This window comes from Grus americana, chromosome 16 (assembly GCF_028858705.1).
Source record: "Grus americana isolate bGruAme1 chromosome 16, bGruAme1.mat, whole genome shotgun sequence".
In the NCBI taxonomy this organism is placed as follows: Eukaryota; Metazoa; Chordata; class Aves; order Gruiformes; family Gruidae; genus Grus; species Grus americana.
This window is the reverse complement of record NC_072867.1, coordinates 12,542,819-12,562,672: the sequence shown is the minus strand read 5'-3', so window position 1 is coordinate 12,562,672 and position 19,854 is coordinate 12,542,819. Positions and strand designations below refer to the sequence as shown.

General features: G+C 38.4%; 1 protein-coding gene across 4 annotated transcripts in view; it reads left to right on the top strand.

The window, feature by feature from the left end:
• LOC129213945 (transmembrane protein 132C-like) overlaps positions 1–19,854 on the top strand; it is a 219,445-nt gene that overhangs the window by 7,013 nt on the left and 192,578 nt on the right. The window contains exon 1 of one of the 4 annotated variants that reach the window (XM_054844832.1): positions 5,463–5,578. The exons of the other annotated variants lie outside the window; for them this stretch is intronic. The gene's annotated coding sequence lies outside the window, so the exon portion shown is untranslated. Of the gene's footprint in view, positions 1–5,462; positions 5,579–19,854 lie in introns of those variants that run through there. 4 annotated transcript variants of the gene reach the window in all.

Genomic DNA, 19,854 nt, shown 5'->3' with positions numbered 1-19,854 from the left:
TGCTATGAAAACAGTTCTCATTCCAAATGACTTTTAAAAAGCATTTTAACTTTACTTAACAATTTAATTTTTTTTCCTTCTGATTGAGGATGAAAGTAAACTTCAAAATGTTAGTTTCTCTCCTTGTGAAATTCCATTTTCCAACCAGTTGTATTGCCTGAGGGTGCAGTTCCTTACCAGCTTGAGCCAATGTAAATTGATACTGCCAGGTTTCTGCCCTCTCCCAAACTGAGCAACCCTCTTTTTGTGCCAACTCTGGCATACCTCTAATTCCTCTGTAAGCTGCTTCAGGGAGATAAAGCATGTAAAATACTTTTTTTTTTTTTTTTTTTAATAAAGTGTAAGTTTGTATCACCTTGAGATCAACTTACTGCTTGTATAAGCAAAAAGAGGATGGGCCCAAGTCAGGGAAGGACAGCTTAGACAAGTATGGTACTGCAGCCTAGCGCTTGCAGTGGTATGGCTTTAATTTGTTTGTGGGACACTATAGTAAAAAAAATATTGTTATGGGAGCTGCTTGCATCATATATCCAATGCAGGATATTAAAAACTGAGAGGTTAGAGAACATGAGAAGTACTTGGTAAACGGCGCAGCTTTGATTTCTGTATTGGGTGTTTTTTCTCATTTTGCTGATTCTATATCATTTTTAACAAATAAAAGTAAGGCTTACATTATCCTCATGCAGGTAGAATGCACTTTTTGATGCTTAAGATAAAACTATTTTCCTGAACTTAAGCCAAACCATCACCACCTCCCCAACAGAAAAAAGCCCCAAATCCCAGCTTCCTTGCACTATTATTACAAACAGGATGGGTAGCACTGCTTATTAATAGAATTGCCATTAAAAGAGTTTGGTTTTAGTTTTGTATAAATTCTCCAACAATTAAATGTTTCAGCTAAAGTATTCCATGCCAAGTATCTGCCTCAGATTGAGTACATTTTTTCCTTTCCAAAACTTTAGCCCAGAGTTCAGTGGTTTACAAGAACAGAGCTAGTGGAGGGGGGGAAACTGGATTTTCCTTTGTTTAAAAATAGTTGCTGACTACTTCTTTGAGAAGCACTGATACCCTGATGAAACTTGCCAGGAGGAGACTTGTGAGATTGCTGAGAAAACAATCCACAGTTGATTTGATGGGCTGTCAAGTTAGCAACATTTGAAAGAATGAATTTGCTTATGACAAGGAAAGACTTGATGTGTCCTTACAGCTAAATTCAATGAAAATTGCTGTGCAGTGGGCATATGCCATGTCAGGGCAAGCTCTACTTTCCTCGCAGTTGCAGGTCTTCATTGTAGAAGTCTGACCTGGACAAAGCATAAGAGCTGTTGGTAGGGACAGCATCCATCCTTGTGTTCTTTGTGTTCCATCGCTTTCCCTAGCTGCAGGGGAGATTTCTGGAGGAGGAAACTGTCTAATTGGAATAAAGAAAGGACAAAGCTGGAGCTTGAAGTGGGGAGTGAAATGGGCAAAAAGAGAATGGGGCAAGAAAGTGTGGTCTGAACACTGGCAAGGACCAGAATAATTTTGGGGACAGGTGGGAGGGACAGTCAGGCTTTCTGGGTAAAGAGGAAGATGACTAATTGGGGGAAGAGTCTAACTATGGAAAGTGAGGATGAGAGTTTGCAGAAAGACAAGAACCTTGGGAGAGAAACACTGAGGAAAGACCAAGATTGTGTAAGGTGGAATGTCTCAGGAAGCTGGGGCTGGAACTGAAGTAACAAAATGAACAGAAGCATATTGGAGAGCATATATGGATTTCGGTCATGTGCCGATGGAGAAGAGGACTTGCGCTTGAACAAAGTAGGTATAGAAGTACACAGCTGCTAGAGGTTTGAGTTTTTTGTCATAGCCTGGGATGCAGAATGCATTCCTGAGGTAGTGATGTGTTGTAGATGGAGGAGAAATAGAGTTGGACAGATGGGGCACAGACCCATTGTATTGTCTCCTGCTCCAGTGCCCATCGTAACCAAGTAAACCTTCCTGTTGCCATCAGTGGGTATGGAGTCAGGCCCAACTGTTTTCTGGTTAAATTAATTATTTTAATTCTTGTTGTCTGCAGCTGAATTACTCTGTCAATCATTGTACAATTCCATTAGACTGGTGTTGAAACAGCGAAACCTAACTGAGCCTCTATTTACTGGGCTGTTATAGTATGTTTGTTACACACACCCATTTTCAGCATTTGCTCGGTTGGTGGTGTGTATGTGCTGGTGGAGAAAGTAATTACATAGTATCCATCTTTAAAAGAATAAACCTGATTCATTTTTGCACGACTTGATGTGGTGTTTTATTCTTTTTTAATTTCATATTTCTGTAGAAAGAGCCAGAATGTTTGTTTCTACTCTGTAGAATCAAATGACTTGTCACTCTGCTGGCATGAAATAAAGAGTAGCAAATACAATAAATAACTACTGTGGAGAAGGTAATATAGTATTGACTTCTCAGTACCTGTTAATTTTCGCTGATCAGAACATCAGGGAAGAGGGAGATTGAATTTGGCTGCCCCTTTGTGGGGGTGGGTACCTATTTATGAATAGTATTAGCCTGAAAACTCATGGGGGTTTCAGTTTTGCAAAAGAATTATGTAAAAACTTGTAGAGGAGCAATTTGTATTACACTTTTGTCATACTTCATAGTAACTTCAGGTTGTCATTCTTCACATTTCTGCATTTTTAATGAAGAGTTTAATTTAGAATTTCTTTCTTAGCTGCTTTACTCTTCTGGTGGATACTCTGAAACTTGATGATGTGTTTCAGAGCTCCAGATGTGCAGTATTGAACTGTTGAGATGTAAAAGATGCTTCTCTGTGTGTGTAGCTGTAATTTGGACTTGAGTCATACAGAGCACAGGTAGCACAGCTAGAAAGGGCTCCACATTTTCTGGAGGCAGCATCTGTGCTATAAAATGCTTGTTCAGTGAATTTCTAATGACACGCTTTGGCACTAATAGCCAAAGGGAGCTGCACATGCCTGACGTAAGTGCAAAGCCTATGCGTCTTGGAAAAGCGGATGTGACATTACATGAGTTTATGATTATTCTTGACTGGGTCTCTTGTGTCTATCCTGCTAGATCTTTATTGTATATCTTTGGATCTTAGTCTTCTAGATGACAAAGCTTACTATTAAAAAAATAAAATACTGTGTTTTATTTGGCAGAGTAACTGTTATATTTTCCATCTTTTATAGGTGTTGAAATAGACAGTCTTTTATGAAAGATGTTATTGACCTCATAATGCTTTAAATGCCTTTGTGCTTCTGTTGTTCATAATCATCCCATTGACAATTTCAGAAGAAAATCTATTAAAAGAATTCAGAAATAGGGAACTCTCTTCCCATGTATTTGTTTAGCATGCCCTCTTGCCATTCCATCTCAGCAAGAAAAGGGATTTTTTTTTTTTAATGGGAAAAACAAGTAATTATAAGTAGGGTTCCCCCTTTTCTTTAATTCTGTCTCCAGCTCTATGTGCAAATGTGAATGCTTAGGTAACCACTCAGATTTAATTTGTTAATTGTGACTATAGCACTTGATTAACTTTTTGTTATCACTATGTGGGTAGAAAAATATTTTCTTCTTTGACATAAAATTGCAAGTTCTTTTTACAATAGTATCTGCAACTGATTAGATAGTAATGTGAATTAATTATTACTGTTTCATTTTTACCCGGGGAAAAAAACACTCTGATACAAGATCATTATTACGTGATGGTATTCAGCAATTCACTGGACATGCTTATTACCTTATGGAATCAATATGAAAATATGACTAATGTGTTGTGCTCTGGAACATCAGCAAACTAGTAGAAGGGATTTTTCCAATTGTGTGTGGCACAATGGTATTAGTATATTCTCTTTTTTCCTTTGGAGTGTCATAAGCAGTCTGGAGATGAAAGGAGGGTACTGCCTGGTCTTGAAAGAGAAATGCTGGTCTGGAAACACCTACAGTGCAATGTCCATCTGGAAGGTCTTACTTTATTACATTACAGTTATTCAAAGAACCATAGAGTCATGGTGTTGCCTTGGCTATTTCACGGATTAAAGTTGGATATCACTATATTTCAGGCTCAAAGCTTCACAAGTCCTCAAATCTTCAGGCTTCCATTGAACTTTAGTTTTGGCTTTGAAAATTCATTTAGAATTAAATTAGCTTTAGTGATGAAACTGTGACACTTTAATAGGAATCATCAGATGACATTTAAACATGATCACGTAGTGCAGCAATGTCAGAACTGGTTTGAGGTAAAAAATCATGCCTTTAGGCAATATTGTTCAGGAAAGTCACAAAATGCAAATACTTTATTTGAATAGTACTTGTATTGATTTGTTTTATTTGGACAGTAGCACAGATGTGTAAAGTTGAAGTTGAATCTATTGTTCTGAGTACCTATAAAATGTTGGATCCTGACCTAGACCCTGAAATGGATCTCTCAACTTTGTATATTGAACCAAACTAGCAGTGGTCCAAACCCACTTAACCCTTAGGAACGTTCTGACCTTTTTTGTGCTCTGTAGCTCTTGCACCTACTCTCTTCATCATTTAATAAAAGCATGCCAAATTGAAGCCTTGGGTCACCAGTGCTCTCTGGGTTTCAGCTGAAAGTGTTGTCTATGTCTTTGACCATGGTGGGAACAACAACTTATCTATACATAGATGTTGATATTATAGCATTGTAAGTATAGGTGAGATTAATTCAACCCAGATAGACTTATTTTTCAAAGATCAGATGGGCTTGTAGCTTCTATTAAGTGGTCAGCACTTTTTGGAAATCCACCCCCTTTGCCTGGATTCAAACTCGTAACTTATACACCTAAGTTAAGATCCCAAATTACTCTTCTGTGATCACTGGGACATAAGAGTAAGAAATGTTTCCAGATGGCAATTCAGATTGATTTGATGTTTTAACTCCAAAAGGACCTGTATTCTTCCGTCATCAAAGTCATGGACAAGTAAGGTCGATGTTTAGATGCCTCAGTTATGTAGGATGAATCTGGGCATATGTGACTGAAGTTGGCCACACACAACAGAAAATCCCCCAAACTTCAAAAATTATGAAATGCACCAGTTAGTATTCCTATGCATTAAATGCTCAAGGACATAGCTGGAAAACTGTCTTTTCTGTACCTGTGCTCTGTTTTGTGGATTTGGTTATCCAAAGCTGTTACTCTAATATGTCATCCAACCTTCCACCCTCTTATAAAGCAAGTTGTGGGTTGCCAGTCTATGATTTTCTAATTGCTAATCATCTTTAAAGATATATACTTGGGTTTATATTGAGATTTAAATTTGATACTAACATGGCACAAAAGTAAATAGCACTCTGCATAAAAGTACAGGGTGAATATGACCCCTCTCATACCTTGTAATTTTTAATTTGTCTCACACATTTCAGATTTTAGCTCCTTTTAACTGAAAATGAAATCAAACAGTGTGAGCTTTTGGGAAACTGTTTTGAAGAAACAGAAAATGGAAACCACATGGTGTACTCACGATGTGAAGACTTAAAGAAGAAATCTTTCTTCGTTGGAAAAATGAACTCTAGTGGGTTTACTAAGCAACATTTCAAAGCAGCTTGAGATGAAAGGTCTGTGGTCTAATTCATTGCATATGTGATATTTTCTACTGGATCAATGTTATGCTGTAGTTTGGGGGTTTTTTGCTTGTTTGAACTGATAGTTTAAAAATGAGTTTTAATTATAATTTTCTATCTAAAAAGTGGCAGATATCTTTATATCAGAAAATTGCATTTAGATTAAGTGTTCAACACTTTTCACTATAATACCCTTTTAACGTGCTTTTCTCAAGTCTAGCAGTTTTAGCTGAAGCTTTCCATGCTGCATATTTTCTGACTGATTGGCAAAGTTTCTGTGAAGTGGTTCAGTTGTTTCTGACAACAAAGCCAGCTAGAAATCCTGAGTTCTAGCCAGCTAGAATCATTTCCATGAGCAGCACTAGTTGGGTTAAATCCTGTGATTTTCACTGTTAGAGGCAAAGATAGATGGTGTTTGCCTTAATCTATCTTTCTGAAGTGATGATGATGTATGAATGCTAGCATTCATTTTTACTAAGTAAGATTCATGACTGCAGATAACTTCTGCAAACGTGTCCCTGCGTTAAAAAAGGCACCTAAAAAAGGGATAAAAATATGTTTGAAGCTGTATAGCTTTTGGTCTAATTCCACGAAAAATCTATTCAAAGCTGCCAGACTTCCTAGTCTGAAAATTTGGTTTAGTCTGTTCTTAATGCTGAATTGAGAGGGTGGCAGCAGCATTATTCTGAGAATCTTGTCTTTGTGGAGCACACTGCATCTCAGATACCAGAGCTGCATATGGATTTTCTTGGTTGTGTTCCTCTTTAACTGCCATAAGCCATCATGGGCGCAGTTTCCAGGGCAAAAGCTGCAAAGCCCCAGAGGCTCTTGCACGGTCTCAGAATGCTTCTTTCCTTTATTCTGTTTCATGCAGAAAAGGAGGAAGAAGCAATCTCAGGGCACAACAAGGGTTAAGGAACAGGTCATTATCTATGGGACTGCTGTCTCATCTTAGATAGCTTCCCGGGAAAAAAATCCCGGTTTTTGTACTGAAAGAGGTTATTGTCTGTGGACTTCTTCATTTGTTACAGAAGCTGGAAGGTGTGTATATGTAACAGGGTCTGCACGTGTTTAACTTCTGAATCTATACAGAGAGGAACTTTGGCATTTTTGAGTGTAAACAGCCTTTGTGGCTGTCACTTTTTCATGCTTGGTGTTGGTGACAGCATCCCAGAACGTATTTTTAATAGCCCTTCAAAGACCTCAAGATTGTTCTCGTGAGCCAAATACAACCTATAGAAAGACAATAGGTAGAGGATATCTGGTTCTAAGCATCTTATGTTACCTCTTAGAAACTTCTCTTGGCATTCAGGACTCCATTTTCTGAATGTCTCCTGTATCTTTACTTGCTGTAGCCAGATATGCTGGATAAGTTTGCAGGTTAACTTGTATCTCATGGAAGGAGTAAAGATTCTAGAAAGATAAAAAAGAGTTCAGTAATGCTCTGGAGAATTACATTCTGTTCTTGTTCCTGCCACGGAGTTAGCGCTGTGCTTGGGAAAAAAACCCCGAACTAACAAACAACAGGTTTTTGTTATGCTTTCATATTTTTTTTATAGCTGTCCCTAATGTAAGCAAGAGATTTGCTCAGAACTTACACTAATACTGTGTTCTTCAGAAAATCAGGCCACAGGTTTTCTAAATTAGGCATCTGTATTACCAGATGCTTCTGAGAGTATAGTTACTAATTTTGCTGTGCTGCAGTTCACCTTTTTATAATTATAGAAAATTCTGTTCCAGAAAAGTGTTGTGTAAGTAAATGTATTAATATTTCTGAAGTGTTCTGTATAGTATCATGATAAGCTGCATAAAAAGTTTATCAGAATTTTAATAATACAGTGCAAAACTTATATATTGTCTTGAATTAATGCATAGGGTTATACATAATGATAAAGAAATGGTGAGCAGCTGTCCATTCTGTCAGCCTTAGGCAGAAGTTCTCTGCAAGAAATAATATGTCATTAAAGGGTATATCTTAATGCATATGTATGGGGGGATGAATTAAGTTTAAGTCTGGATTTCCTTATTTTTTTTAGTGCTTTTCTTGGCAAACTTAACATTCTTTTTTGTGAAGGAACCTTCTGGCTCATTGTAGGCTATTCCTGCTGCTTTTAATATCCTTTGAGATTGATTCATGAAGTGCCAACATCTTGAGCTGTGGAAAAAGAGTAAGAATCCTAAAAAAAGACCCTGGGTACATGGGAATAGATTTGAACTCAGACGCTTTCTGTGCCACTTCGATCTGAAAGAGACATCTTGTGATTCAAAGAATCTTTACTGTTAATTAAGGCTATTAATTCAATCAGTTCCATTTTGATAAAAACTGATAACACTAGCAAAGTGTATGAAGACAGCATCTGCATCAGATTTATTGGAATGATATTTTGGGAAACTACAAGAGGTTTCTCAGGTAACTTTTGAACATGTCTGTATGTGATAACTACTTAGAGAAAAAAATTCTCCGTGGGTAGATGAACTCAAGAACATTTTTATATTAGTGACGTTCAAGTGATTAATGTCCTGGTGTAGGATAGGTCAACGTGTGTTTCCATTTCACTAGCTGACAGTTCATCACAGGAGAATGAACTTATGAGGAAACAAAAGAAAATGGATGTGAAGAGTTCAGTGGAAGAATGTTAGAATACCTGGCACGTATGTAGGGGATGGTGGTGGACTCACAATACAACCCGCTTGGAGCAGTGCATGTTTTGAAAATTTAGCAACTGTAGAGGTCATGGGAAGAAGAACCTGTGACTTTTTGGCTTCTTTTCAATAGGTCTTTGAACAGAGTGCAGAAAAAAAAAAGAAAATTAAAGCAGTGTTTCCCTATAAGCTAGTCAAGTGGCCACATTTATGACTTGTGTTTGAGTTGTTTCAGAAGTATCTCTGATTTAGGAACACTTTTATAAGATGGCTCTCAGTAGCTTTCGGCTGAAATAGAGCAGCAGAAACTGTACACATTCTTACCTGTGTAACTTTACTGACCTGCAAGAAAAATGATTATGGCTTCTCATGGGCATAGGATTGGTAGGATTGATTGTAATAGGACCCTGCGGCAACACAGATGTCAAAGCTGCAGCTCAAGGCTTGATCTTGCCAAGGTCAGTGATCTTGGTATTGGACTTGCATCAAATACTGTGCAGTGGCTGGGACTTAGTAACTTTAAGTACAATTAATGTTGCTGTTCTGTAATAATTCTTCTTTATCTTTGAGCAGGTCAATTAGTGGTTTCTTTCCAGCTGATTGTAGTTACTGTGGTATGTTAATTAGGAACTACCTTATTTTAGAAGAAGAGGACAAAGTTCTATGCCTCAAAGACAACACTGGGTAGTGATTGAGGCCATCTGAGATCTGACTCCTGACTTCTTCTGGAAGCATCCTTGTTTCTTCCTTGATTATAGGAAGTGCTGAAGGAGAACCAAAGTTAAAAGCATGGATCTAATGAAATTAATCTGTGCAGGTGCTTATCATTCCATTGTCTCACATTGCATGCAGAAGAATTACTTTTTTCCCCACCAGATTTCAGATGCTATAGAATAACCTAAAAGTTCTTAGCAGCTGTCAGGGAATGAAGATTCAACACATTGCAGAAAAGGCTGAGCATATTCAAGGTCAAGAACGGTACTGACCTGCATGATTGATAAGAATACTACAAACGCCTCTCCCAGTTTTTAATCTGATTTTTTTTTTTAGGTCTTCATTTAAACTTTTTTCCAGGCTCCTACATAGAAAGCAGTCAGACTTCCTTTAAGATCTTTGTAAATATTCCTGCTAATTAAGCTATTAAGAATGTGGGGTAGGAAGAATTTATTTACAGATTTTTGAATATAGTGGTAAATGCTTTGAGAATGGCTCTGTGTCTTGTATGAAGAAGCTCCTTACAGTCTGCTTACAAAATAAAACCTTGTTCTTTGAATGTCAAAGTGGTAATTACCTTCAGCAGGTAGCAGAAATATGGTAATAAGATTCTCCATTAATCACTTCAGTTCTTTTCCAAAAGAGTGGGAAATATTAAGTGTTTAGAGAGAAGGAAAACAGAGGTGTCTCTTCTTGTTTGTTTTTAAGACTCAGAGAAGTCTATTCAATAGTTATATGTCAGTGCCTTCCATGATTATGTTTTCATCTGTTTACTTATACATCACCAGTAAACTACAGTGCAGTAGATTCGTTAGCTGATAAATCAGGCTTTTATCCTCATATCTTTCTTGCAAGAGGGCTTACTTGAAAGAAAAAGAAATATTTTGTAGGCTGTTTCATTTTCACTGTGTAAACATAGACTGGTTATTTGTAGTTCTGATGGCTTGTTTCTGGAACTTGTTTTAGTTTTCTTGAGAAACTTATCTTATTCTCTCACTTTTTTTTTCCTTAAATGTAATGTATTTAAAAAAAAATCTAAGGAAATGGTGGTGTTCAAGTAATTGTAACTGAGAACAGAAATCTTTGATTTAGACAGCACAGCAGTACAGTGTGTGTTTCAGAAGCACAAGCTTTTCTTTAATAAGCAGAAGTGACCTGCAGGGTTTCTCATAAGTTTAGTGAGTGGTGTGATAGCACAGAGATTGGATGCATCATGGTATATTATAAAACCCAGACTGAAATCCAGAATTTTAATGCAGACAGTGAACCCAGAAGCTCTGCTTCATTCAAGTCTGGAAGATGAGCTGCAAAGCACATGGCACTCTGTCTGCTGTGTACGTAGAACAGCTCAGTATATCACCAAAACAACATCAGGCAGCTTAATTTGCTACTATTCCTATTCAGACAGGCTGCCCACATCCAGATTATAAGTAGATACATCTGCAAACATGCTGCGCTTCTTACCATCCCTAGACCTATTCTCAAGCACTGTGTAGATACAGCCAGTGAGCTCTCTGTTAGATATGAAGGTAAGTCCACCAATGCCATGCCATAGGTACCAGGTGCAGATTTGGGTTCTGTCCAGATTGTCCTTGCCAGGACAAAGTTTATTGGCTCTTGTTTTGTATTTTGCTTGTGTTTTTCTTTTTTTTTAAATGTGGCCATTATGTTGGCCAAGTTCCCATAGTAAATTATTTTTATGTACCTAATCCATTCTCAATGAAACAGACCAATCCGTTAAGGATTCTGCACTAAAAACTGTAGCTCATTATGTGTTCTTGTGGTGTATGACATCAGTAGAATGCCACAAGTTAATTACATTCTTAATTACAGCTTTGTATTGAATTAGGGACCTATTACATAGAATAATTGAAAACCTGCTGAGATCACGTCTGGTAACATCTAATTGTATCCCATGATTTTTTTTCCCCCTAAACTTTAAATAAAAACTGATATTTCATTTAGCATGGTTTTAATTAATTGACATGAGAAATGTAATTAGAGCTGAGGCAACGGACCAACTGTCTAAAAACAATCACTCAGAAATTAATCACATTTTGGGGAGCAATTAACAGTTTCCAGAGCAGGAGGTATTCTGCTGCATTTCTAGAAAAACCTTGAGCAGGCACAATTGAAGCAAGGACTTGCTGCTCTTAGAGAAGAATGATTTGAATGTTTGGAGACATTCAGAGTGATCTTTTAACCTAAGGAAACTTGATATTCTTGCAGCTTCAGGCATCAGAAACCTAAGAATAGCACAGGAAGAGAACTGAGATCTAATGATTTTTCCAAGTATTGAGAAGGACAGGGCATGGCTGTATTCTGCCAGGAGTAGAAGAGATTACTGGTGGCCCAAACAACTAAGTTCTTTCCCAGCTCTTCTTGACTCTGGTGGAATTACCTGCTACCTGCCCAGAGTAGAAGAGTTTCACCTCAGCATTGGTGAGAGTGAGTTGGGCAACTTGAACACTCTGCCCTTGCTTTCCAAGTCCCACCTGTCTATATGGATGTGGCAGACTTTTTTGGAAGCCGTTTTGCTATCCACCATCCAAAGAGTGCTATTGCAGGTAGCAGGAAAAAAAATTGTTTCCTCTTTTCTTTCCTTCTGAACATGTTAGCCCACTCCTGCCCTTAATATCAAGACTGAGTAGTTAGCCAAATTAGGCAGGATGTGATAGTGGGAATGGTGATGAGTTAGTGGACCAACACGTTGGGCATCTTTTCTTGTTTTGTGTGACAAAAATCTTGTCTGTGATCTTAGATGGAACTCACTGGGTTTTAAAGACGTTATCTGAGAAGGAAATGCTACTGAACAGTATTTTCAGTGACAGAATTTCTGAGGCTGACATCTAATCAGAAGATTTGGGTCTGTCCCTCTCTTTCACCCTCCTTTTGTAGATGCCTTGAAAGTTGTTTGCTTTTGGTTGGGTTTTTTGTTGTGGTTTGTTTTTTTCTTTTTTTTTTTTTTAAGAATGGAAATTATTATTATATTTCTCTATTGGTATTTTTCCATAGAGACAAAGCCTTTCATTTAAATAAACCTGCAACAAAGCTTTAATGCCAGGGTGAAGAATAACGTCCACTTGCTCTTTGCAGAAAGATTTATTTGTTTCAGGACATACAGTTGTTATATTTCCTGTGTATAGCCTGAGTTAGAGGATCTGATGTTTTTCCATTTGATATCTCTAAAATTAATGTACACATATTTAGACCTGCCTATACATGCATAAATATGCATATACTTTGTTTATAAATGGAGAGCATATGCAAGGATAAAACTGCTGTGTGAGAGCAGGTTTAAGAGATCTCACTGTGCTTGGACACAAGCAGAAAAGCACTGGGTACATCATCTGAAAACTGGCTGGCAGCCATAGCACATAGAATGGAGGGAATGTTTGCCTAAAAGACTAGATTGTGTCAGGCGTGACTAAGCAGGAATTTTTGCTAAAATGTGTTAGCAAATCGAATGCTTAGAGGAAAATGAGAACTTCCATGGTCTTATCTTTCTTCACTTAAGACTGGATTTGATTTTTAATATAAAAATCAATGGGGGGAGGAGGGGGTGCAGAAAGGAAGTTCTGCAAAGTGTTTCATAATTTTTAGGAATGCTTATATACGTGACTGCTGAATATTTTGCTTTGGCTGTTTGCATTCCTTCTGGAATATGCATGCCTTTAATAGCCTTTGAAGCTCATGGAGCACTGGGCTGTCAGTCAGGTGGTAAAATACTTTAATTACCCCCATGCACTAGACAGACCCAGTGACAGAAAGGGCAGAACTGGATAAAAGGGGTGCACTTCGAGCTTTTTGTCTGTCAAAAGAATGATAAAGCATAAGTCCTGGCTATTATTATCTTTCCTTTCTCCATGAATGGCATTCCTGATGGAAAGAGGTGTTGGGGTGTATGTACTTTGCAGGTCCTGCTCTCTCCTGAATCTCTGAGGATATGGGAATGGCCACTGCAAAGTGATAGTTTCATGGAATAAGTTATCCAGCAGGTCAGATAACGTAGACCTGAGAGTGGAAGAGATTTCCTCCCCTTTGTGTAAGACTACTATGTGTTTATGACAAACTAAGATGGTATTTTTCTTAACCTCTTTTCCTCCCTTCAAACTCTTTTAATTTCTTTGGAAGTGTGTGATTTTTACTTTTTTTTGTTTGTCTTGACATCAAAAATACTTTCTCCCAGGTAGAGGTCTTTAGCAGTTAAACTGTCCTCATATTGAATAAATGAGAACCCCTGTTGCTATAAGGTTTCTGAAAAGCTATCTCTCTTAGTAAACAGGTGGGAAACTTTGCTGAAACACATGACCCTGACTACTCAATCTTTTAGTCACTTCTTTTATGGACTGCTGTGTTCTTTGTTCATTATTTTTCTCATATTATCATTATTGGATATGTATGCAAATTGATGAACAAATCACCATATTCATGTTTCTGTCATCTAGCTAGATTTAGCATGTAAACCACTGGTGCTCTGGCAAAGGTTCTGGGAACTTCTGGAATGTGGAAAACAGGGCTGCTGGAGGCTCACAAACTAGTTAAATGATAATTCTTCTACCACTTCATTTCCCACATTCCTGGAAATATAGGTGAAAGAGGATTTAACAATTGAGCAGATATGTTGTGGTTAAGAAAAAGAAAAGTGTCTATTAGAGCTAGAAACCATTACCTGCACTGAGCTAGTACATTCAGCCTAGCCTAGAGCAAACGATTTCCATTGTATCACTGGATGGAGCTGGGATAGAGCCGAACAACTAGTTTCTGTGCTAGGAATAGCATTGGAGTAGTATTGCAGGAGTCAGTTGGTAGGAAACAATGTTAGAAACCTTATGCAAAGCCTACGTGTGGGATTCACGTTTCCTGAAAATGCTCATCTTGTTTTCTGAAGTCAGGAAATACATTGTAGGTATGTTGGTTATGCACAAAGCATGTATTACAGACTCAGAAAATTCAGTATTGAGATTAAATTTACATCCGGGCTGCTTGCACAGAATTGATGTGATAAACTTTTGGGGACCAAAAAAGCGGACCAGTAGCTTAAACTGGTAAATTTAGCAAACAATTTTTCTTGACAAGTGATTTCTGGAGGATTGGACTTGATGAGCTTAAGGGCCTTTTCCAACCAAAACAATTCTATGATTCCTGTCTCCTGAAGGCTGCAGGAGTGGGCACATGGAATGAACTGACAGTAATGGGCAGTTGTTTTTTCTCATCTCCCTCCAGTTTTGCTCAAGCCTTCCATTTTTCAGTGATAATACTAAATGAAGTACGAGTTTGGACAGCAGCCAGGTGTCAGCACATGGCAGAAGATTTTAATTCTGCTTTTAGAAACTAGATAAGTGGTGTGCTAATATGAGCACAACCTCCCTTCTCAGTTGGACAGCTTGAGTGTGAAGATGATCATGACACTGCCATGTCGTAGCGTTTTGTGTTAGAGCTTGTTAAAGCTCTAATTATTACAGCTGTCTCCGTAACATGCTGTCTCAGTATTATAACATCTATTTGATTATATGCAATGACAGAGCAACTAGAGAGCATTAATTCCCTGTGAAGTTTTTTGTCTCTTGATTATGTATGTGTTTTCCCTGATGTGGTCATACTTTGACACTGCTCAGGATTCATAACTGCTGTTGTCCTTTTCCATCCCCCCTCCCAATTTCAATACTGAAAGCTGTGTTTGAGTAACCAACAGGTTATGTCTTTAGCTGCTTCCTCTCTGAGATTCCCTAATTTCTTCAGATGCATTGTAGCCACAAAGTGTGCCCAGGACAAGCTGATTATGCTGTAGTATATGCATTCTTCTGGTTTCAGTGAAGAAATTCAAATGAGAATGCCTCTGAATGCACAAATGGACTGAAATTGGTATTTTTAACATTAACTGCAGTAGTGCTTTTTACCCTTCTTTCTCATTCTCTGAAGATTTTTAACCCCTTCCACTCTTCAACAAATCTGTACTTGAATTTATGTGTAATCCTCTGTAGTATAGGGGAAAGGCTGCTTTGTTTTATGGCTTCTAATTTTTTTTTTGTTTAGATGTGGGATTACTGTAAGTTGTTTTAGAGAGATCAGTGAAAAGAAAGTGACCATCTTTCCCTTAGTGAGACTTCTTCTGTTATGGAATGTGGGGATCTCTCCACTACAATATGCCAATTGCAGATGAGCTAGTCATTTGACATAATTTTGGCATTGAGAATACTTTAGAATCTGAGTCTGGATTTGCATAGGATAGGGTAGTTTTGAATGGATCCAAAAATTAGTTCTCAAAGGTCTGACTACTGCAGTGCTGGATGGGTCCATATCAAAACATGCTGTGTTTCTCAGTTGATACAATACAAGACAAAGCTGTGATGGTACACTCAGAAGCAGTCTCGATGAGTCCTTTGCCAGGTTGCTGTTTGCCAGCAAATTTAGTACTCTTGTTTCCCTGATCAATGAATAGATTTTCCTCAGATCCTCTTTTAGTTTTTGGTTTCTTCTCCAGTTTTGCTTTTTTTTTCTTTTCTTCCATGGAAGATGAAATCTATCACAGGGGCTTAGATTTATTACCTGCTACCTGAGTTACTTTGTGTGATGTCAGGGCAGGAGAGGAACTGATTGTATCCTTAGAACTAGCTTAACAGAAAGGCTTTGGATAATTCCATAGATTTTTAAGATGTTGGGTTGGCTTAAATGATTAGTGTGAAGGTTTTAAAGACTAAACATTTAAGGCTCTATTCTGCCCTTACTTGTACCCATGCATATGTCTGGATTTTCACATTTGAATGAAAAAGTAATTGTGTGTGTGTCTCTTGCTCCCTCCCTTTTTCAGATTGCATGGAGTTTGTATTCTCTCTTTCAGCAGGTGGTGAGCATCTAGGGAATACTGTCAGGTACATGGGCATGGGGGAAGGCAGCGTGCAAGGGGAAGGAGTGGTTCCAAGCAGTGTGCAGCACATCGTTCCCTGTTCATCACTGCTGTTATTATGGATACCCTTGAAGTAACAGATCACATCTAACAGCTCAGAATTGGAGCTTCACTACTCCACTCCATCTTGCTACCTCCCTCTATTGGAAATCATCATCTGCTCTCCTCCAGCTCCATTCCTCTCCTGGCAGAATCTGTTTTGTCCTCTTCCACCTGCCTGTATGAGCTGCCATTTAAAACTCTTTATTTTTTACTGGGGGTGCCTGCAGTAATGGTGGTAACCTCATGTGCTGACAGAGCACTTTGTCAAGGGCAGCCATCCTTCCTGTAGCTGAGCATGGGGCAGGAAGATGAAGACTGGAGAAACAAACAAGGGAGTCTGATCCCAGGCTGGTGAGATATCTGCCACCAGTTGAAGATTGAAATCTACATGATTAAAATAATTTGATAGCTGCTTATTGAAACTTATATATAGATAAGCAGCTCTTCTTGCATGTGACACATAACAACTATGTGGGAAATGGAAATTTTATCTTTATGTCTACCTACTGCTGATTCTCAAACCAGGCTTCTACTCAGTTGTGTCCAAGTTCTTGATCATCTGCCAGTTCCTCCTAACTCTATACTATGTGCATGGCTTATGGAACCAAAGGTGAGAAGAGAGTTGGTGTGGTGTTTGTAAGGTCTCTGAAAATATAGCATTGGCACTTCCTGGAAATCATTTCCATTTGATTGGGCTAGCTTGCAATAGCAGTGTACCTGTTATAAAGGTATCGCAGTTCTTGGTAAAAGACTTTCAGCACTGTGTCTTTAAAAATGACTGCTGAATGCTATTGTTATTGTGATCCTATTTACCATCTGTGACAGTGATGTAACTAGGAACTATTCAGTCAAGGTGAGAAGCTCACTCAGCCTGGGATTTACTTTTTACAGTCCCAGGTGTAATGCATTCCTGAGTGAAGTCTGAATTCAGTGTGGGAAGGACTGACTTGGTCTACTCTGTTCCCTTAGAGTATTTCATCAGTGAGTGCTTTTCAGCTACATGTGTAGCTAAGCTGTGGGTTTCATCTATGCTAAGTGGATTCTAGTTATTCCCTGACCTTCAGCTCCTCTTTCAGAAGTTTATGCACCGAGGAACGTGCTTTGATGCAGTTCTAAGGAAAGTCTATATTCCTTGGTTTCCAATACCTTTACTGTATTAGGGTATCTAGGCAGCCTGTCAGCATGACTGGATAACACAGTTGGCAAATCCTGTACGCCCCAGACAAGGTATCAGTCATTGTCAGTGGAGATTGTTGAATTCATCAGCAGATGTATTTTTCGTACTGGTTCTTCCACGTGGTGACTCAGGGGGGTGAGGAGGATAGGTGAATTGTTTCAGGCTAATTGCATTAGTAGTAGCCAAACAGTACAGCTATTTGCCTTTTGCCTCTTGGCCAGCCCTTCCTGACAGGTGTTTTCATGCTATGTGAGCCAGGGTTTTATAACCTGCTAGGTTTGAAAGTGTGATCTAGAGAGAGGGTGAGTATCCACATCTCACCAAATTGCCAAGTACAGAAAACCCTTAAAACACCACTCCTGAAATTGTTTCGAAGGGCTCTTTGGGCATACTCAATAGTTAGGATAGAGATGCTTTCATTGAGAATCGACTGTTCGGATACATTCAACGGTGGAAGTGATGTATTGTGTGATATGGCTAGATACATAATGCTGGATGTTGTCCAGGAAGATTCTCTCAAATATCACTTGCTAGAAAATTTATATAATAACTGTATTTCTGAGATGGGATATAAGCTGAGCATCTAGTTTGCAATGTGTTTTGTTATGGCCTCTGTCCAGCCACAGCAGGCAAACAAGGGCATTAGCGTGCAGTGGATAAAGGAGTATGTTGATTGTTGAAGATGTGGAGGGAGTTCTACCTCTGAAATGCCTAGAGGACTTTTTATAGTAGCTTTGAAAGGCACGGCATTTGCTGTGATGATTCACTATTTCTGCCAATTTGTAGATGAAAGGTGGGCTCTCTTCATTCAAATGGATTGATGGCTCTGAAGAAAGCAAATTTAAGGGTTTTTTAATCCTTTTTTCTTAAATAAGAGCATTGCATTTCTCCCAACTGTGCAGAAAGTGAATCTGATTGCTTTCAATTGTTCCTTTGTGGAATTCATTTATGTTCCCTCACAGTAACTGAGGAAGTGGCTGACTTTTTCATTATACTTTTGTTAGTACAGATTGACATATAAGGTCCCTCTTGATCTTTTATGAAATCAAATCATGGTATTCAGGAGAAGGAGGGAAGAGGGAGAATTTTTAAGACTTCTCTCTCCCCCTGCACAAGTTAATTTTTTTATCATCCTTGTGCAATTAAATATTTGCTACTGCTTAATAAAATAACTTGGAATATATCACCAAGCTGACAAATGGTAGAGCTTGTGAAACTGATAATGAGTCTGTAGAGCTTTGGACTTTATACTGAAAGGTAGTGAGCTCTGAGGGGGAGTCTGACCTTGGGAATCCTGGATCCAGAGAGGTTCAGAATGGCACTTGGGCCTATGGGTGAGAGGCTATATCCAAGTGATGCTTTGGACTAAGATTTATGATAGTGTGGCTGCTCCCCACCTGATACTTGAAAATAAAATAAAACCTAACCTGAAAATTGAGTGAGCATGCTTTGTGTTGCATTGGAGTGAGTAAATTTGCTATAGAAGTGATTATCCCCTTCCTTTTGTAAAAGGATGAGGCTTCATTTTCCTTTACTATAATCAAGATACATTATGCCAGAGAAACCAGTACATTAATTTAGCTGTTTACTTTGGCATTTTTATGCCAGAAGTACGTACTCAAACTGTGTTCCTGGCTTTTTGCTTTGCTGGTTCCCTTTCTGCAAAAAATTCTTTGTGTGTGTGTATTCAAAACATGTACGTATGTAAATATGCATGTAAAAATATTTTGGTGAACTGCTTCTATGTCTGACTTACGTTTGCCGTGCACAAGTTTATATGTTGAAAGGTAGCAGGGATATTACTTCAGGTTTGTTTGCTTAATGATGCACTGGCTTATAACCAGTAGGGATGAGGAATCAGAAGGGTGCTTTTAAACTCAATGACAGATTGCCAGGGGAATGAGGGCTATAAAGCCATTCATTTGGCTATCCTCTGGGGAGAGTCAGCCATCCAGCCAGCTGAGTCAGCTATAGCAATAAAGCAGGAGAAACTTTCCAGCTAGCCAGCCATTTAGAAAATATGCTAGCTGCTTCTGGGGATTAATTTAGTTAATCAGATTAGTTTAGCAAGTGTTAAGAGGAGAACTGACCAAGTGGCTGCTAGATAAAGTAGCCCATCTAAAAGAGAAACAATCAGTGACAACAAATATAATAATTAGTATTTTTCATGAATATGTAATTTCAAATTATAAAGACTTAGCATATTTCTTTATTCCAGTGTGGTTACGCTTTCCTGTTAATACCTGTACATGGATCAATTTGGAAGGGTTAAGACATATATTGGTTTTGAGTCCACTTCCTCCCAGCTCCTCCTGTATTGCTTCCTTTCATATTGTTCTCTATACTGTCAACTATCCTTCACCAATTACCCCCTTCTCACCTTCTTTAAAGGCTCATGAGCTCGAACAAAACTGATACTGTCACATGTGAATCATGGAAACACCTGTATTTATATCCCTTATCAGTTTTTTATCCTGCTTTTGTCAGTGAGGACCCAGGCCAGCTTAGTTACAGTCAACGGGGAGCAGGAAGTGGGTGAGAATTTGTAAACTAAGGAGAGTGGCACTCAAACGGGGCTATGAGCTCACAGGAAACTGATTTGCAAAACCAGGGTTCCTAGTGGCATCAAAACCATGACTTATTTCTTTGCAGAAGGAAACGGAGAACAAGAGAGGAGAACAAGAGAGGTAAACTATTGAAACAGTACCTCATTTATCTGTATCTTTTGTAAAACCTTGTGTGTAATTAAAAGGCCATGAAAATTTAGCTGGTGGGGGAAAAAAAGAT